General features: G+C 40.9%; 1 long non-coding RNA gene across 1 annotated transcript; it reads left to right on the top strand.

The window, feature by feature from the left end:
• Positions 1-19: 19 nt before the first annotated feature.
• Positions 20-18,586, top strand: LOC120563856. The gene is made up of 3 exons (XR_005640017.1): positions 20-2,813; positions 10,353-10,446; positions 16,802-18,586. It is a non-coding gene; the product is annotated as an uncharacterized LOC120563856 (long non-coding RNA).
• Positions 18,587-20,132: the final 1,546 nt, after the last annotated feature.

The raw sequence follows: 20,132 nt of genomic DNA, 5'->3' as shown, positions 1-20,132 counted from the left end.
AGAGGCAGAGAGAGGGAGGGAGGGACAGAAAGGGAGAGAAAGAGAGCTAGCGTGAGTGTGTGAGAGAGACAGACGTTACAGCGAGGAATAATCAATACAATCTAAGATGGTGGAAACAGCCATGCTGTTTCGGTCTCTCTCTCTCTGGTTAACTATTTGGCTTGCTTACTCTTCATGTAAATCAGTTCATGGATTCGGTTAGGACAAATTATTAAGACCATCTTACTTTCTATTTTATTCCTCCTCTATTTTAAACAAGAAGAATCAGCATCTCTGGGGGGTTTCTCGAAATTTTGTCCGAACAGTTGAATGCATTTTACCGGGCATGTGGCAGCTGTTTTTCCTCGAGGAAAAGCAGTGAAGTCTCACCCAAAAATGCTTATCAGCCTTTTGACTTTGTGCCAAAATAGCTGCAAGGGTTCAGCTGCAGCGTTCAGCTCGCTTTGTGACAGAGCTGGGGCAAGGAGGAGGGTCCTAGCCCTGCGTTCTTTGCCACATGTTACTGAAATAAACACTGTTGAAGCTTATCTTTTTCCTGTGTGTATGTGTTCGTGTGCGTCTGGTCTATTCTGTGCATTCACTGTGGCATGCTAAAGAGTTAATACACTCTGAGAGTGTGTGCTCCTTTCAGAGTGTGCTTCCAAGGCTGTTCCAGCGGCAAGAGCCCCACTACAGTAAGAGTTAAGGTTAATCATTTAACCAGCTCTCAAAAGTGTTGCATATTTCTAGGATCCTTCGACAGGGCAGTCCATTATGAATGCATTCTCTTTTTCCTATTTTTTATTAGTTCATATAGTAGCTGAGGTACTGTATAGTGTATCCCAGTATGGCGTGTAAGTGTGTGGACTGCGTCTGCGCACTGTTGGAGGAGTGGATTTCTGTGTCATTATTCCTCCTCCACCCCTCCCACATTTAGTGCTTTCCACCCTCCCACTCTCCCTCTCTCTCTCTCTCTCTCTCTCTTTCCTTCTGTGTCTCCGTCTCCCACCCATCTTATGCTCCCTCCCTCCCATCCTCCCTCCTTCTCCCCCGTCTCCGGTGCAAATACAGTTCCTTGCCGTGTTGGACATGTGATGAAAAAGTGACTCGTTCGCGCGCTCCGCCGCACCTCCTATTTCATCATCAGCGGAGCATTTCTCCCCTTCACTGTGCGCTCGCTGTCTCCTCCTCTCTTCCTCTCTCTCTCTCTCTCTCTCTCTCTCCCTCTCTCTCTCTCTCTCTCTTCTTTTTCCCTCTCTGTTTCGCTTGCTCCCCTCTTTCTGCTCCAGCCACACGCAAGGGGGAGACTTAAGCTCTGCAAGAGGAAAAAAAAGAAAAAAAGTCTGCTGCTATTTCTACAGTCAGGGCCTCCCCACAGCCCGCCCTTCCATAGACGGAGCTTTTTTTCACTCACTACTAGCTGGATTTTAACCCTCTGCCTCCAACTAGCTGCACAGCAGCTCTGCAAAACCTGGCAACAAGTTGCTTTTTAGGGGCCTTTTCTCACTTTGGGCACATTGATTTTTGCATCACTTTGGATTTGGGTGCTGTTTTTTCCGCTCTTTGGTATTTTTTTTTTTTTTTTTAATGCACTGCATCTTCGTATTTTTTCTCTGCTGATGGGTTTCTAGTAGTATGTACTGTATTTAGTTTCTTTCTTTTTGGATGGAAATTCGTCAAGGTGGTGTTTCGCCATGTGATGGGCCTTGTTCCACCTGGAGTGTTGAGGCGCCATTTCTGACGGGTAACCTGCTTGGGGTTGGCTCTTAGTCTGGATGACCACTATGGATGACAAGCAGAGAATTTGACCAGTATCTGAGCGCGGTACACATCTGTGTTTTAAAGACCTTCATCAGCAACTGGCGTGAAGTACTGCACCTCCTTCATCTTTATGCCTGTCTCTCCTTCTATTTCCTTCCCATGTCCCTCTCTCTCTCTCTCTCTCGCTCTCTCTCTCTCTCTCTCTCTCTCTCTCTCTCTCTCTCTCTCTTTCTCTGTCTCTCACTCCCCCTTGTTCTCTCTCTTTCACACTGACTTGCTCTCCTAACAGGAGAATGAGTGGTGTGCTGAGCCGGAGCCCTTTCTGGGACAGGTGCCAACTGCAAACAAAAGACATTAAAAGGCAATAAGAGAAAAAAAAAATTGTAATTGCGAAATATTATCATATTGTTGATAGTGAAATGACAGAAGTAGCCTTGCATGTTGTGTTTCTACATGGCCACTTTGCGCTATTATTGCATGTTTGTATGAAGTATTAAAACTGATTTTTGGTAAAACAGAGGTTTGAATACTTTGCCACACTTATTCTAGTGAAGGCATTTAATTTGGGAAGAGGGAGGGAGTAATGTGGGAGAGCAGCATATAGACTGCTGAATTATTCATGTGCCCAGCCAAGGCTGTGACTGGACTGGTTGTGCTATTTGCATGCATCAGACATGCTGTTTGTCTGTTTGCTAACATTCCTCATTCAAAGACTTGTTAACTAGCAGACGGGCTTAGCTAGAGCCTTGCAGACAGCCTCATGGCCTCCTATTGTTTCAGGCCTCAGCAGGCCTGGACCCAGCCAGTGGCGGGCGAGCCGTGCAGCCCTGAGCTTGTGGCTCAGAGTGTGGTTGGAAGAGGGAGTGAGGCTGGAGCTGAGATTCAGGCTGGGGTTCAGGCTGGAGCATTACGCTGAGGCACGGCCGTGGAGGGGACAGGCTGAGGGAAATCTCTTGGTCTAGCAAGAACCACCAAACGAGAGCTTATGGCTTTCTCCTCTTCTTGACAGAGATGTGGATCAAAGCGGGAAGAACATGCCGAGTTTCCCATCCCGACCGACATTTCAAAAATTGGTGAGTAATATCTGTTTTATTTTGTGTATGCTTGCGTGGTTTCGATTGGAAGTTTATCGTGTGTTTACATCTTAGGCTTTCAATGTTTAACAGGCACCCTGTTGTACACAAAGTTTCTTTGTATTAAGTGCGCATTTATACGTCTGGATGAAAAATTCTACATGCTCATGTAGTTTAGGAACATGTACAATAGCACATATAAGCAACAGAGCTATTCCTTCAACTTTGAAAGTGCTTCTCTATAACTTTTCCCAGCCCTCCACAAAACCTAGTAGTTATTAAGTAATGCAAAGACAAAAGCACACAGTCATTAATAGCACTTTGATTGCTGCCAGGATAATCCTACTCCGTGGTAATGGATGAGCGGAAGGCCACGGTTGTGGAGGTATTTCATATGAGTGATGTGGTCCGGGCTTAGTATGTAGTGTATGAAGAGAAGTAATGTTCTCAAAAGGTTGACTGGCAAATACATTTCAATAAGAATCCTTAGCATTTCTTTCAATTCAAAGTTGTGCGCCTAGTATTTGCCAAGTTTCTATTTTGGTTAAGAAAAGAGAGAAGACAGAATAGAGAATGAATATAAAAAAGTCCATCACTTTGCTATTTTTAAGATATTTGTCTACACACACTTAATTGTAATGTTGATCGCATCAATTCCTGATTATTTTTTTTTTTTTTATATCTATACCTTACTTCTTTGAACACAGGATTTTACAGGATTTATGCTTTGCATAGTAACATTTTGTGGCTAAGGTATGCAAAGACTTCTCTCAAAATGCTTTAGTAATTATATTAATGAATGTAAACAGTCCCTTGTTTTCATTTAAAGAAAGAACAAACCTCATTGAGCAATAAACCTGTATATGCAATCATAAAATAATTCCACAAAACAATTGTACAATGATGAGCTTGACTTTAGATAAGTTATTTTGGACAAAACGTTCATTTACTTTGGCTCTTTGTCAGATACTTGGTAGTTAACTTTATCAAATTAATGGAAAATTCAGGTTGCATAAGTGAATGAGACGCACATATGGCAATTTACAATCCCCAGGTCGATTCATTACAGTACATTGTAGTATTACCTGTAAGGAGAACCAAATACATAATAATCACTGTTTTTGAATTTCTTTTTTTTAACCTGACATATTAGCAGTTCATTCATAAAGGTCTTACATTTTTAGTGTTATGGTATAATGTCTGCTCAGATGTCCATCTGCTTATCAGGGTTTAAATAAAAGGGGACTTTACAAAGCCGACCTGATATTACTCAAAGCTTTCAGGTGATTCAGGTTCGGCTTTTCCATACATAGTTGATTATGTTCATTCATATGGCTATAAGGTCTGCTTAACTAGCAGTGGACACATGGTTTTGGCTGGCTGAGTATCACACTACTCCACCCCTAAGGCCTTTTTGGCAGTGGATGGCAGGAGTCCAGGGGAAGGATGCATGTTGAGAGGCAGATGGCAGGGTGGTGAGGGTTTGCAGTATTTTCACTCTGTGTAAAAGTATACCTGACCAATCCAACAGCCTGGTACAGTCCACAATTAGGCATTCTGTGAACTTCAGCTTTACTGCAGCGACACAGCAAATACAGCAAAGCCAATAATGGGACACACACACACACACATACACACACACACACACACACACACACATGCAAATACAAGTGCACAATCAAACATACATATTTGTATGTATAATCTAATTATTTTCATTGTGCAGGATGTCAGATATTACATACTTTCTAACAATAGTGAACATACTTTTTATATTGTCTGTTTTTGCACTTTTGGTGCTTGATGAAATGGTGTGTTCAGTTCTATTAAACCTGAATAGTCAAAAGTGCATTTGTAATTGATTTTATCAGTCTATATATTTCATATATTTTCAAACTATTTTTGATATATAGCTTTTAAATACACAAGTACCAGTGTTTCATGAATATACTGCAAAAGCGGAGCTAAAGGAAACTGCAGACCACAGCTAGAACAATTTCCCAAACTTGAACTTGACTTTAACCTTGTACTTGAATGCGACATTTTTATTAAATTGTATAATTTAAATCAGTATTTGCTTCATTATAGTAATAGTTACTGCTAAGTATTGTATGTTTTTTGTAAAGATGCAAGAAAAAAAAAATTCATAACTTTTTAATGCTTATAGGAATGGACCAAAACAGGCCAGCGAGCACTCTGGAAATGATTTATACATTGTATAGAATTGTATTTCTACAGTGTTCACAATAATTGTAAGTAATTGTTACAATATAAAGTAATTCATGCTTTTAAAACAATACTTGAATTATTTTTCGTTTATGGTTACCTAGCTGTGTTTGTAATTTGATTTATACGTATTGTGAGTTTTACATGAAAATATTATGTCGTATTTAGAGAGAAAAAGATTAAATGTTGCGAAATAATGTACTCCGTTATTTTTCTTTAAAGAATAAACTCTTTAAGAATTTTGAAAGTTCTGTCATAAAGTTCAGAAGATGAAATACTTGCAGAGAAAATACCTCTTTTTTTTTTTTAATTGAATAAGCATATGTCTAAATTGAAGAAAACATACCCCAGAGAGCATATGATAAGGTGTGTGTGTGTGTGTGTGTGTGTGTGTGTGTGTGTGTGTGTGTGTGTGTGTGTGTGTGTGTGTGTGTGTGTGTGTGTGTGTGTGTGTGTCCACTTTCTTGCTGGATCACCTTTTTATAATATTGACATTATTGCAATATTGCCTGTTTTTTCATCTTTGATATAATAACCAAAAATATATCAAGTGTCTCATTACTATTCTTTGACTTCTAAAGGGTAATCATAAACTTTTTTTCATGTATTTATTTATTTAAAAATATTCTCGTCATTTAGTTTTTCCTAATACTAATCTAGTTGTGCCCTTACACTAGTGTAGAAAACAATTATGTCAAGGCATCTTTACTTAAGTTATTTAATTTCTATGCAATTGCCCCCGATAATGTATATTTGTTATTCTCAATAATGTTATAAGCTCAAAAAATATATATCGACATTGAAGAAAAAAAGAGTTGCAAACTGACAGCCTGAGGTATTGCAACATGTCTGAGTTAAGCATACCTAATATTAAAAATTAACACATTAACATTAAAACATTAACACATGGAATTAACAGATGAAAATAATATAATTCAGGGGTGTAATATTGTTTACTTGTGTAATCTAAATAAACACTAAACATTGTTTTGCTCTCTAGATTACTTTTTGAATAAGATGTTTCCTGCAGTAGATTTTAATGGTCATGTGTGGTGCAGCAGCACTGTAAAGACGATATGTTTCTAGATCTGACTATTTCTGCCAGATACTTTTGAAGTGTTGAGTATGTGGTTTAGATCATGTGCCAGTGCTCAGTGTATTCTTTCGAGTGCAACACAGTGAAAATGAGTCACTCACCAGAACAACACAGCAATAAGCCACCAATACACTGCTTCATTTGTTAAGTGGATTAAATTGGAATTTAAGATTATGTGATTTTGTTTCATTTATGAGCTTGCTGTGATGCTGTGAATTCCATCCAATTTCCTCCTGGCTAATATGAAATCCAGATTGGAGTGGTGAATGGGGGCCAAGTAAGCACTCACTGTAAATATATGTTTCTGCCATAATTATGAAGCCTCTTTTATTTGTCCTTCAGTGTGCAGTATTAAGTACAATAAAGCTGAGAAGCCCAGCATAATGAAAGTTATATTGTATTTCTGAGCTCTCTGGAGGACTGTCAGGGTTAGGGATTTGATTGACATATAGTACTGCCTGGGTTGCCTGTACTTAACATGTATATAGGTAGTACTGTAAGGGGATTTTCTATGTATTCTCCAACTCATTGTCATTTTGTTATATATATGTAATCAACAATGATACTATATGTATTCATTTTAAATTAGATTTTTTTTGGCATTAAGAAACAAAAGAAATTATTGCTACATAAACCACATGGCCAGAAATGTAGACATTTATTGTGGAACTCCCTTGCTGCAGCAAAAGCAGCCACATTTTCCAATTCTTAATTTTTTAATTTCAAGTAAATTGAAAGATACTCATTGCATTTTCTTATCCATAACATGAAGGACGTGGGAAATTAAATCTGAAATGATATTATTTTGAAAATATGTTTATATCGGGTATATGTCAACTTTGCAGTCTCGCCTTAGATTTAGGTCCAATATTCTTACTGACATAAGCAGTGGCGCACTATGCAGCAGGTTAGCACAAGCAGGTCTCTGCTTGTGGAAATGGAGCTAGATTTAAATTTCCCACTTTGGCAGCATAGCACTTCAGAAGGTCACACAGTGCATTCTTCAAAAACCTGTGAGACAATTTCTTACATTTTACAGTGCTTGTGTCAATCATAGCTAACCTCTGCTTCAGGCTTTCATTTAGCAGTTGTAAGTTAGTGGAAAAAGCTGTTGAAATGTCCTCAAGGTGAACAACAGTGTAGTCAAATTGGGTCTCTGCGGTAGAAGCTGGCCAGGCTCCCTGTTGCCCTCCTGTGCTGTGAATGTGGGAGAGCAGATGAGTGGATCTACAGTGGCCACTACAGGCTGTGGCACACTCATACAGAATAAGCACTACAGTACAGTAGGAAGTAGGCCAAGCCTGAAAAGAGAAGAGAGACTGGACAAAGAGGCCCGAGACCCCGATATGCACGCATGCACACACATACTGTACGTTTTTGGGGTTAGTGTTGTGTATGCTAGTTCCAAAATAATTGCACAAGAGCACAAATTTCAATGCTTAATAAACAAAGTAGTTACACACATGTATGCTGATGCACTCGCACACCTATTATATTTGTGCACATACACACCAAAGTCTCTAAACCTGCTTTTTCTGGCTTCTCTCGCCTTACATGGAAGCCATTAGTCCATTACCCCGTCGACTACTGAGGGTTGGGGGCCATTTTACTCTCCCTGTGTTAATCAGGATGTCAGCTGGGTCACATGTAATTTATCCACAAAACCACAGCAACTCCACAGAGATGGTGAGCACAGTCATAAGGACATAATATTGGACTGGGGGAGAGTTTTTGGGGGTGACAGATGATGTCGATTTTCCTTCCCTGTACCCCTTTTCCTCCAGACGTTCTGAAATGAGACCTGTGCAACTTTCACCTTTACATGATGGGCCCAAGGTTTTTTTTTTTTTACCCAAGCCCAATTGTCTTACACTTGCTGTACTACCAGACTCCTACTGCTTTTGAACTACTTCATCAAGGGAATTTGTCAGAAGTTTGACTGGCAGAGTGATTTATTTCACCCAAATTAAAATTTAGAATAATTTAAATAAAACATGCTTTTCTTTGCCTCTGACCACTCAATGTATTCAATATGTATTTTAGAGACTCAAGTCTACAGCATCACGTGTGAGTGTCTTTCAGTACACATTGTCGGACTAGATACTTGTTTTATGTACCTGCCAGGCAAAGCGATATTCCAGATAACGCTGAGCTGCACCCACTCAACTTTTCCTTTCCAATGCTCATATATTTCTTCAGCTTTTGGCCTCTGCTGTCGCCAAGGCAATTTAGTCAGAGAAAAACTGCAGAATCAGCTAAATTGTTTCACTTGAAAGTAGAGCTGGAAGTGTTGAAAGGCCTCGCCTGCAACTCTCCGACAATCAAAATACTGTAAATCCCTTCCCTCACCCCACCTCCATATTATCACTTTCTTACTGTTCATCAGCGCTGAGATGAATTAAGTTGGCTACATTTAGTAATGAAAACAAATACACTGGCTTGAGCTGTGTTTGTGTTACTCATTTTTCTATGGAAACATTAACATTGAAAATACTATGTGCTTTGATCTGCCATCACCTACATCCTTTACTGATTTGACTGCAATTTCTACAACTGTAGTACTGATTTGTGCTGTATCATTCATTTATATATAGAGAGGTTTCCTTGTTTACACTGCTATGCAATGGTAGCGTGACCAAAAACTTCAGGGTTTAGAATCAAAGACTACACAAGTCACACTGTCTAACAGATTACTTTAAAACTGTTTTGCAATAGAGATCAGTTTAAAAAAAAATGTATACTGTATATTCTGGTCACTTGTAATACTTGCAGCCATCCATGTGGTATGGACTAATATACTGTAGACTATGCCCTCTGTACATACTTGCCCAGGCTTCATGAGTCATCAACATGCATACACACAAACAACACACACACTCACACACAGAGTGCAGTGAGTGCATAGAGTGCACAGCTCGGGCATGAAACTCCCTCCACGGGCTGGAGGAGTTGGGTTACTCATGAGCCCATAAACATGTGCTGGCGGCAGTCCAAGGCACTGCACTGTAATTACAAACGTTAGAAACAATATATAAAAGACCCTTCCCCGGCAAGGCCGTGTCCCACGCTGCAATTAGTGTCCTTGTACAGAATTATCACCCTTCAGCAGCCGCCACCACACTAAGTGTCCGTTTACATGTACCCGTGTATATATGCCGTCAGTGCCGTCAAGAGCATGCCAAACCTGTAGGTGGCAGCGTAACGAGAAGCTCAAGCCCAAGTTAGCCAATCAGAATCCCGAACTTCCTCTCTCTTCTCTTCCTCACTTCCTCGGCCGCCTAAACCTTTGTCTCGGTTTACATGCAAACGAAGATTTCCAAAATCTCCACTCTGGCCGGAGGTTTTAGAAAGACTTGTTTTCAGAGTCAAATTCTCACATTTGTGTGTAAACGAAGGGCACAAACGAAGGGAAATGTCTCAGTTTTTTCAAAATAGCCATTTACGTGTAAACAGGGCCTAAGTAGAGGCCTTTAACAAAGCAGTGTCCTCCTTGGTCCGCTAGAGGACAGCCCTCAGGTCTCCATCGCCCTCTTTATTTTTCTGCAATCTGAGATTTGACTATTGATGACTAAATAACTCAGTTTTCCTTTGTCCCCTTTCACCTCCACACATTGGTGCTGACATCAAACGCCTACATATGCACAGGATAACACAGGCACATGTCAAAAGCTGCCTTGTAAATTTAACGCAGTCTGTACATGCCCTCATGTGTGAACATGAACATACTGTGCTGCATGTGCAGAAAATTTTATATTTATTATGCTCACAAGTACAAGGCATACGCACCACTTCACCCACGCACATGACACTGTAGGCTTTCAGTAATACAGCATGCCAAAGTGTGTGCACGTATGCAGCGAGTGGGTGCTACTGGGCAAGGCGAAGGCCATGGAGCTTGTGTGTTGGTGTTGGGTGAGCATGCGGCAGTGAGAGTTGGCCGGTGTACAGGCCGGCAGAGAGGGTGCGGTGTGTTACATGTTCCACTAATGAGTTTCCTTGGCCAGGCAAGACCGTGGGGCGAGCTTATTAGTAAACAGGCTACAGAGACGAGCCCCTACAGCCCTCTGCTGCTGCTGCTGCTGCTGGCTGTCCAACTGATCACTCTCTCTGCTTCTCTCTATTGTTTTCTCTTCGCTGTAAATTGTCTTTCTCTTCGACTGTACAATTCTCTACTCTCACTCTGTCTTTCTTTCTCTATCTCTCTCTCACTGTTGTAGGCAGTAAGATGGGTTTGGACTTCAGCCACAGGCACAAAAAATTTGACCAACAAGTGAAATCATGGACAGACAGACTGGCGATTGCAGCAGCATTGTAAGTACCATAATGTATTGTAAATTGAATATGCTGTTATTTAATGATGTATTGTAATGCGGTTCTATTGTCTTGCATTTCATTTAATGAGATAAAGGCTGTAATTATGCTTCATAAGTTTCATTTGTAATATGCATGGCATGAGCTGCTCTGTCTACATCTATTTTCTTTCTCTTCCTTCAACTCATTTTAATGTGAGCCTGCATTAGATTAAATCATAATGGCTGTATGTTGTGCCTTTATCCCATTTGAAAGGCCAAGTGGTCCCAATGGCTTGTTAGTGCAGTAGATAAATAATAATAAAAAGAAAAAACATAATCCTAAGTGCACATGCACAGAAAACACTTGGGGTGTAATCTTAATTGTCCACTAGACATAGGGGGTCTTGACTCTCCCTGCGTTGGGGTCTGATCTGTTAGAAAATGGCTTCCACTCTCTGCCTTCCAGCTCTCAGCTCCCCGCCGCCATTTTGTGTATCACTGCCAAAGTAGTCAGGTAGCAAGATGAGAGGGACAGAGTAAAATGGGGGGAAAACGGGGGTGACACTGGATGCTGGGTTGAGCAGCAAATTAAAATAAACAGAGAGGAGTGGTAGGAATTGAAGAAAAGAGGTGCTCCAATGTACAATGATGGAACACTTGATATGTATTTTTCTGATGGAGAGAGGTTTTTAATTGTTGCCGACTGACTGCATACAAACAAGCAGCCTCCCCTCTGGACCCTTCCCAGCTCTTCTTCTCAAAGGGCTGACCTTGGGGGGACGCCATAAACGGTTCTTTTCTATTGGGGCAAATGTGCTGGCAAGGCCCACAGCTGCATGACCCCCCTTCCAGGCTCCATCAGTCCTCCACACCAGCCAGAGTCCTCAGCAGCATGGCCCTCATAGTAACACAACCTGCCCACCTTTAGTGCTATATAGCCATGCTTATGTACATGTCTACACCCTAACCACAGCACACTGTTAGCTGTAGCCTCAACCCCACCCTACAACCTACAGTAGCCAGCTGCCTGCGGCTCTGGAATTCTGTATGTGCCAGGCATTTGATTACATGTGCAGATGTTATTAAAATCCTCCTCTCATCTGCCCCCAATACCACAGATACTATATCGAGCTTTCAGTACGTAGGTGTCTGCTGCTGCTTTTCTTTTGATCAGCCATTGCTAAACTTACAGACTCACACAAGATCATCAAGTGTTTTAGCTTAGAATATGTTGAATCATAGTGGAAGATTAGTGTAAAGAGGACCATCGTTTAAGGAGTAGTTTTTGTAATTTGTGGATTTTGTCATTTGACCTCCATAAAAATGTATTTACTTAATAATAGTTGATCCTAGTCCAATTTACTTTTTGCTTTTATTAATCTGTTGTACACTTATTCCATTAGCCACCACAATCAAACTTTATGGAATTAGCCTTTTAAATATTAAAAAAAGAGTATTTTTTCTTGCTTGCTCAAATTCAACTTAGTATTAACTCATGGAAGCACCCTAACCAGACACACACACACAGGATTTGGGTGTCTTATTTTGTAACTTAACAGGTAAGGTGACCTGTGTGCCAACCTCTTTTATACATTTGGTGATTTCCTGTTAAGGAATGTAGAAGACTTCAACATGTGTATATGATAAATGCACTGAAAAACATATTGACAGCTTATACAGAAAAAACTTTATCTGATTATGGCTTGAAGTGATACTGTAAAAAGTATTATTGTATCAGTGTGTATCTTTGTTGGCATGTAACTGATATAGACTCTTGGTGCAAAATATAGCAGAGGTCCCTCCAGCAATAAGATCTGGCCTATTTAGGCCTGTCACAAACAAGCTCTCATTGAGACATACAGTCAATGACTTTGCTAACAGTTTAAAATGCACTCTATCCCTTTTGATTCCCCAGTCCTTAATCTGGCCATGTGTTTGCATATGGGACAGAGTGGCCTCCATATTGTGTTTGTGGAATGAATTATGAATGCTATTGCATAACCGTGGTCTGTTTCTAGGGCATATCTCTACAGCATCTACCCAGAGACCAAAGCATGAATACATTTACCCAGCACAGACCTCTTGGAAATGATACTGTGAAGCTGGCCTGCCTGCGTTTGTTTATGGTTATATAGAGCAGATGGCCATGCAACATGGTCACATATCACACACTGGCTGCCTCGCTGGCACTGCCACACATACAAATGCTTACAGGCAGAAATGTAGGACTATTTGAAGGGGATTCAAATCCACAGAAATTCATTCATTATTCTTTTATAACTTACAGAGTGAGAAGTGTTAAATCTCTTTATCAGAGTACATTGCTATATATTCTCCTTAATGTTGGCAGCTGTCCTGGAACTCTAGGCACTAGTGGTAATAACTGCTGCCAAATCAAGCTTTTCAATGCTAACTGTGGTTAACTGTGCTGTATTTACAGCCTTAGCTATCGCTCTAACTGCTAACCACTGTAGTCAGTCTGACTACTGCCAGCTGTAGCCTGGGGGTAACGAGCTCTTCAAGGTAACAAACTGTACAGATTTATGTCTGCCTACTCTGGCCCTCTGTCTGTCAGCTGAAGTTCATATCCAGGGAGAAAGGTATTTGTCCCACCCTCTAAATATAGCTGGCGACAGATGCAGCTTGATGGGGCACTGCCGAAGCTGAAAGGGGCCCTGCAGGCAGGCCAGAGCAGAGCTAGTTTACAGAGTGCTTCACACTAGCAAAAATAAAGCAGAATCGGATAAAATGACGCTACAATAAAAGGAGACTAAAAAGAACCTAAAAGTAAAGAAAAAAGTAAAGCACACAATCAAATAATTCAATATTAAACATAGCAAGCAATTGATTAAGCAAAAGCAAATTTTTTGAAGTTCGTTTTTAAAATAGGACAAACATGTGGCTTGCCGTTTCACCAGCTTTCATTAGCATGAAGTCCCAAAGACTGAGCCTGTGAATATTTACATGATCAAAGAATTGATAATATTAGATGTATTTCTATTAGTGCATTGTGGGAAAACATCACAATCTGTGTATGTGTGCACACACGTGCAGGCATGTGTGTGTGTATGTTTCTCTGTGTACATGTGACTGTATACTGTGTGTGAGAGATGAGAAGCAGCTGGCAAGGTTGGACTGAGTGGTCTGGGCGACCCATGCTGCGTGCCCTGTCACTACAATGATTGGGGTCGTTTTTTACCTCTAAAGATGGGGCCGGGGGAGGGGGGGTGCACTGGGATCAGCTAACTCTGCCTAATCCAGCCCTCTTCACCTGGCATGTTTATGGCTGTGCTGGGGGATGGAGGGGTGGATGGAGGTGTAAGTCACTGGGTTCGTCTCACAGCCTGACAAGCAGACACACATATTATGCACGTAGGCGTGAGTACATGCACACTCCATCACTCATGTGTACATACACATGTTGATCTGCACACACACACACACCACGCATACTGTACGCATGCACTAATGCATACCTGTTGCTCCATATACAAAAACCCATAAGACCATACTGTACATTCAAACACCTTCATATACACCCATACATTCCCTCTTCTTTCACTCCTCACACACACTCACACAGGTTTTGAGAGCTCAATATCGGCCTCATGCAGAGGTGACGGGGAGGTCAGCCTGTCTGACTTTGAGAAGAATCCCCCTGTGGCATGCCCCAGCCATCCCCCCTGGCATGTGTAACAGGACCTACCCATGCAGCCTCTCCTTTTCCCCTGCTCCTGTCCTCCCCCTGTCTCCCCCCTGGCCCTGGTATAAATAGATGGGTCATGCCTGCTGTGCTACCCAGAGGGGGCTGTAAGGGGGCACAGAAGCCATGCTTCCCTTTATAAATGCTCCACCGTGTCTATCTGGATTCCTCCTGTCTCTGCCCAGACACCACTTCACTTGTACCAGCGCACACCTATAGATGTATACAGACATAAGAGAAAAATATATGCGCACAAGCATCTGATGTCTCATCTCACCGCGTGGTTCGGCTCAACTCAACTCACTTTTGGAACAGGTGCTTTTCTCTATTTCGTTTCCCAACGAGGATAGTATCCTCTCAGTGTAGGAGGGATTCTTAGCTGATCGCCATAGCAACGGCGCATAAAACTGCCGTGACTTCCTGTCTTCAACTTGACACTCGCTAGATCCTTTCATCGGCAATGGTGCACTTCGTAGTTTTGCAGGCTGCCATTTAAAAAAGATCTGGGGCAAGCTACAGTGAGCAGACTTTCTACACTGGATATCATTTGAATTCTTTCCGTATTAGTGCCAATATAAAACCTGGGTTATGTTACCAGAACCTTCAAGAATATAAAACTTGTTTCTACAAAACACACAAAGTGGCTCAACATACCCCTAATAAAATTGTCTAATAAAATAGGCTATAAGAAAATTGTCTAAATGTGGTTAGTTATGATATAACTAAAATGTTTGATGATAGGATAAGTGAACAATACTCTAAGTAAGCATTTTGATGCCAACTTTCTGCAATACTGCTACAGGCACATTTATGTCTACCTAAAAGGTATTGAGGTTTGATACAAAGCATTATGTATGGGTCCTACACTTGCCTAGAACGTCAATGGATTTGCATGATGACATTATTTGCGAAATGTAAACTGGTGCCATTTTGACCAGGACACTCTCACAAAAGACAAATTCTGATCTATGGTCAAATAAAGAAAAAAATTTAAGAAAATGTTAAATGCATAAAACTCCACACCCTAAAACACAGGTCAAGAATCTAGAACCTGGACTAGTGGGACCACATACACTAAACAAATTACTGAATCATAATGTTTTTAATTATAGCTATGTGGATGAGTAGAAACTGATAGAAAATAATGAAAATTGGGGCTGCATAATGTGTAAATGTCCAGCTTCTTTTTCCGAATTACTCGCCGCACTGACTGACCACAAACCACCAGAACCCCAAAGATCAGTTTACAAGGTTACAGCACTCCATCTTACTATCACTGCAGTGAATCTCAGCTTCAGTATTGATTGAAAGGCACTGTAGCACTTAGACTGAAGTGTGATTGAATTAAAGTGGCTTTTTAAGCAGTGTGTGCCTTTGCTGTGTACGCTGTGTGAAAATGTGACGAGGTGAATAAATATTATGTTTTGCCTTTTCCCTCTAAAGGGTATATTTCCGTGTTTGTTTGTGAATGTGTGCGCACATGTGGCTGTATTCGAAACTATGTCCTTCTGTGTGCGTGTTTGTATGAGTCCCTTTCACTATATGATAGCAACTGGCATCACTTGAAAGCAATAGCTTTCCTGGACATGCACTCTGTTGGTCAGGGCCCCAGAACCATTTACTATATTAGATCGAAGTATGTCCAGTCAGCAGACTGAGAGGACAGTGTGCCTTGACCTTACCTTATGAAGTCTGGACCCCACACCGCAGAGCGTTTTGCGGGACTGCAAATGAGAATAGACTGTGATAGGAATGGCGATATGCTTTAGGTAGAGCAGAGAGTTTTGTAGTGACTGTTTAAACACTTAAAAGAGAGTAAAGCTTAAATATTGCTTGGTTATGATGGGAAAGGTTCTCTAATGTGTTACTTGGGTTTTCTGCAAAACGGTAATCTAATGCTTCCGACCTTTTTCAATTTCACACTGTAAACAGTACATTTTATTTTGGTTTCTCATTGAACATTTAGCTTAACTATATTAAAATAAATGAGTTAGCTTTATATTAAATATATTATAAGTAAATTAAGTCCCTGTTCCCTTTTTGTTCATTTCTGTCTGTCATTACTGTATGTTACATGTATGTGTGTGCATACTGTAGGTTGCCATCCTGTATCTTTCCGTCTGTCCGCAAAGTGTCTGTGTGCTCCTCGTGTATGTCTGTTAATCTTTAAGGGTGTGTGCTTGCGCATACTTACAATCCACTCATCCAATGCTATGGTGTAAGTACAGCAGTGTTGAATAATGCAAAGAGCCTCAGACTCACCACTGAGCAGACACAATGGGGCCTCTCAGCCCAAGACATGCCATTCTGTATTATGCTGTGCTGTACATTTGTGCCTTCACAGACAGAATAATGTTACTGTAGAGGTACGTGCTGACAAATATTACCCTGATATGACTTTGTTTCAGCAGATTGTGTGTTAGGTAAACATGCAGGATGGTGTGGTTTTTCTAACAGAAGTATGAGCTATACCGGATTCCATACAAGCATATTGTAAACACACATAACCACATATACAAATTGCCAGCAAACTCAGACGATGTGTTTTCACCCGAGAATCAAAAACACTCTTGTAAAGACTGTCAGCCACTGGGGTGTTTGCGATTGATCTCACGGAAAGCAAATCTAAAAGTCATTGTGTTGAAGTATTTCTCCATGTTCTTTGTTGCAGAAGTAACAGATCTTCCCTCTCGGGGATTTTCAGACGAAGGCTACCTGACATGCTGCTGAAACCGTGATGGAGGTTTCAACCCCCCCCCCCCTTCGCTGCGTGTTACAGAGCAGGTGAGAAACATTAACAGCGGCAGCATCTGCGGCCCTCTGCTCTGCACATGTGGGATATGCGTCAGCTTAAGCTTGCCCACTGTCAACACTGGTCACTTTTGTTAACACGCTCCTTTCTGAAGCACACAAACAGTACTGAGAAAGAAGGGATACGATTGTTATACAATTATTTACTTTTTTTACAATGTATTGTATCTACTTGCAACCTCACGTCACATGTAGTTCAACCAAAGAGGGATTTTTCATTCACGAAAATATGGTCTGCTTATTTTAAAATGGACAATATTTAATGAAAGGAACATTTTAATAGTTTTGAGGTTTAACAATTTCCCGTAAAATCCTTATTTTGTATTTCACAGTACCCTTTAAGTTATTTGCTGGTCACATTTGAATATGGAAATATCTAGTCCTTACAATTTGTTTGGGACATATCCACCTTGTTGGTTCATTTGAATTCCCCCTGAGCTTGAGCCATGAACCCGGGTGACCCAGTCTTCACATTGTGTTCTGAACACACAGACTCCAGTCCCAGAGGAGAGTGGCATGTGTATTTGTGTTTCAGTGAGTCATAACCGCTGATTTGCATTCATCAAAGTGTGTCAAAGCGGATTACCTGCATGAACGGGGACCTGAAATGATTTAGTTATTAAAGACTGTCCTTTGGGGTGAGGTAGTAGGTTGTATAGTTTTAGGGTCATACCCTTCCTGTCAGATAACTATACAACTTACTGTCTTTCCTGAAGTGGCTGTAATGTCATCAGATGCCGTTGTTGGAGCTTTTGGATCTGGATCAACACTGCAATGTGCATGTTTACCCACTGACTGCTAAGAACATAACTCATTTACAGCATTTGATACTGGTAGGTCATTTAGGATTCTAGTTGCTTTACGTCGTTTTCTCATGATTTTCATGGTTGTACTTTAAGACTTTATGATCAATAAAAAAATGGCAAAAATAATGTCTTCTTCACTGTATATTGTGTTAATTTCCACACAAACCTGCTCTCATCTAGTTGTCATCCTCTTTTCTTAGCTCTTATTTCTGTCTTTTTTAATTGTCTTTTATGATCATCACAGGATTTTAGGATTTTGTCAAAGCTCTCTGGCTATCCTCAAACTGTTCTGACTGCATGTAATGTTAGTGTTTTAGAAATTAAAACTCAACTTAGTCATCGTCTGTCATTGTTAGTTACTTTAGATATCAAGTGTGTTTATCTTCAAAATGTAAAAAATGTATGAGGATGTTTTATAAGAACATGTACAGTGTTTATATATGTCACTCCACCTTAATACTCTCCAGTATAAGTTACACCCAAGCTTGCCAACCTGTACGACCTTTCTGATGTTCGAACGGGATGAGGTAGTAGGTTGTGTGGTTTCAGGGTAGTGATTTTGCCCAATCAGGAGATAACTATACAACCTACTGCCTTCCCTGAAGGGCAGCAATACGTCACCATAGAGACGACAGGGGGCATATTATTCATGGCATCAGAAAAACTCCCAAAATCAACAAACCTGCACCCTGTCCACTTCTTACCTGGAGCATAGGCGCAACGGACAATCATAGCAGCAGAGAGGATCAGCAGGTAATGTCTGTTCATTAAGGGATTTGTCTTTGATTTGTTTATTCAAACTGTGTGTTTCAAATGAATAAAGAATAAGGTAATTAATACATTTTGTCTTTGGCTTTTATTTCTGTTCTTTGTGTCAATTTAAATGTTTCAGACTTTCAGGCTATCTGCAGTGAAACGACAGCATTGGCGCCCATTGGTTTCTAAAGCATTGTCGTTTCTGTGATGAAGTTTACATACAGTATAGATTGAAGGACTGCTTGCTCTTTTCTGGTGAAAGCCAGAACCTAACCTCAACAAACCAGTCATCAACTACCAAATTTTAGTAAATCTTCAGTTGGTGCTGCTAGTTTATCGATTCTACTAGCCTGTATCAAACGTAACCAAACGTTTTTATTGTTGTCTGTTGAATGGTTGAGATTTTTTTGGAAATGTCTCTGAAATACCCTGACTTGATAAAGTTCATCCTTTCCTGGGATCAGCCAGCAGCCCAGAGCAGAGCAGATGGAAAGAAGAGTCATGGCAGAATCTCACCTCCTGGGCTACAGCATGATTCATATGGCAACAGATGATGGTTACAGTATTCTGACACTCTCTCTGGCCAACAGCTCACATAAATACACACACACACACACACACACTCAAAGAGAGATAGATAGATGTGAGTGCCAGCCGGTATCAGGCCAACTTGGGCATCAGACATGCCTCACTGTCTGAGACTGCAGCCCTGTATCTCATATCAAGGTCAGACTTGGGGGTTGTCATTCACAGTGAGAGCCCTCACTCTCGTATCTTCACTTTACAATCAAATAACCAGTGATTAACTTTGTGTCACAGTAAACTTACTATTAATAAGCATTTTACTATAAATGTGTCCACTGTACACACTTGTTCATCCTGGGTTTGCACATATTTTGTGCTTTACTTTGCATGTCGTGGTTTCACACATATTAGTCATACCAAACGTGCTGAGCTAGTAACACATTCACCAAATGTCTGTGACACTGAGAAGGATTATGTGACATATACATCACAGGAGTAGCACAGCACAGAGGAGTAACGTTGCAGCGTGGGAAAACAAAATCCACCAATGTACTGTATCCTGTGTCTAGACCAGTGTTGGATGTATTTCTATGTGGACTGCACCCACTGCATAGCTGTCCCCTGCCAGCCACCATATTGAATTGATTTGAGCTTTGGCCCTGGTGATAGAGCAAAGTGAGCTGAATACTAAGCCTGGTGAGACAATGGCTCTGTGTGCATCCTGTCTCTGGGGTTGCATCTCTAAAGGCCATGCTCCATCCTTCATCTCCTCCCGCCTCACAGCTTCATCGGAAACATTGCAAAAAGCTTTGACATCCACCTTGGGATATTCTTTTCCCATGCAAAAAGGCACTAATGAAAAACTTTTGAGACTCCGTCTAAAACATGAGTCAGAATTCAATAATATGTTGTTGTTTTATCCAAAGTTTCCAGGAATTTGACAACAATAACACTCACAGCACTGCTTTTCTATGATGTCATGGCTGTATAAATGGAATAGCGTTATTGATCGAATGTAAGTGGATAGGATTGAAGGCTTTTTGTGAGCCACTGAGCAGAGTGCATTGGCTGAAATCAAGAAAAGCTAGATTCAGGCACATTAAT

The sequence above is a fragment of the Perca fluviatilis genome, chromosome 8 (assembly GCF_010015445.1).
Source record: "Perca fluviatilis chromosome 8, GENO_Pfluv_1.0, whole genome shotgun sequence".
In the NCBI taxonomy this organism is placed as follows: Eukaryota; Metazoa; Chordata; class Actinopteri; order Perciformes; family Percidae; genus Perca; species Perca fluviatilis.
This window is presented reverse-complemented; position numbering and strand designations above follow the sequence as displayed.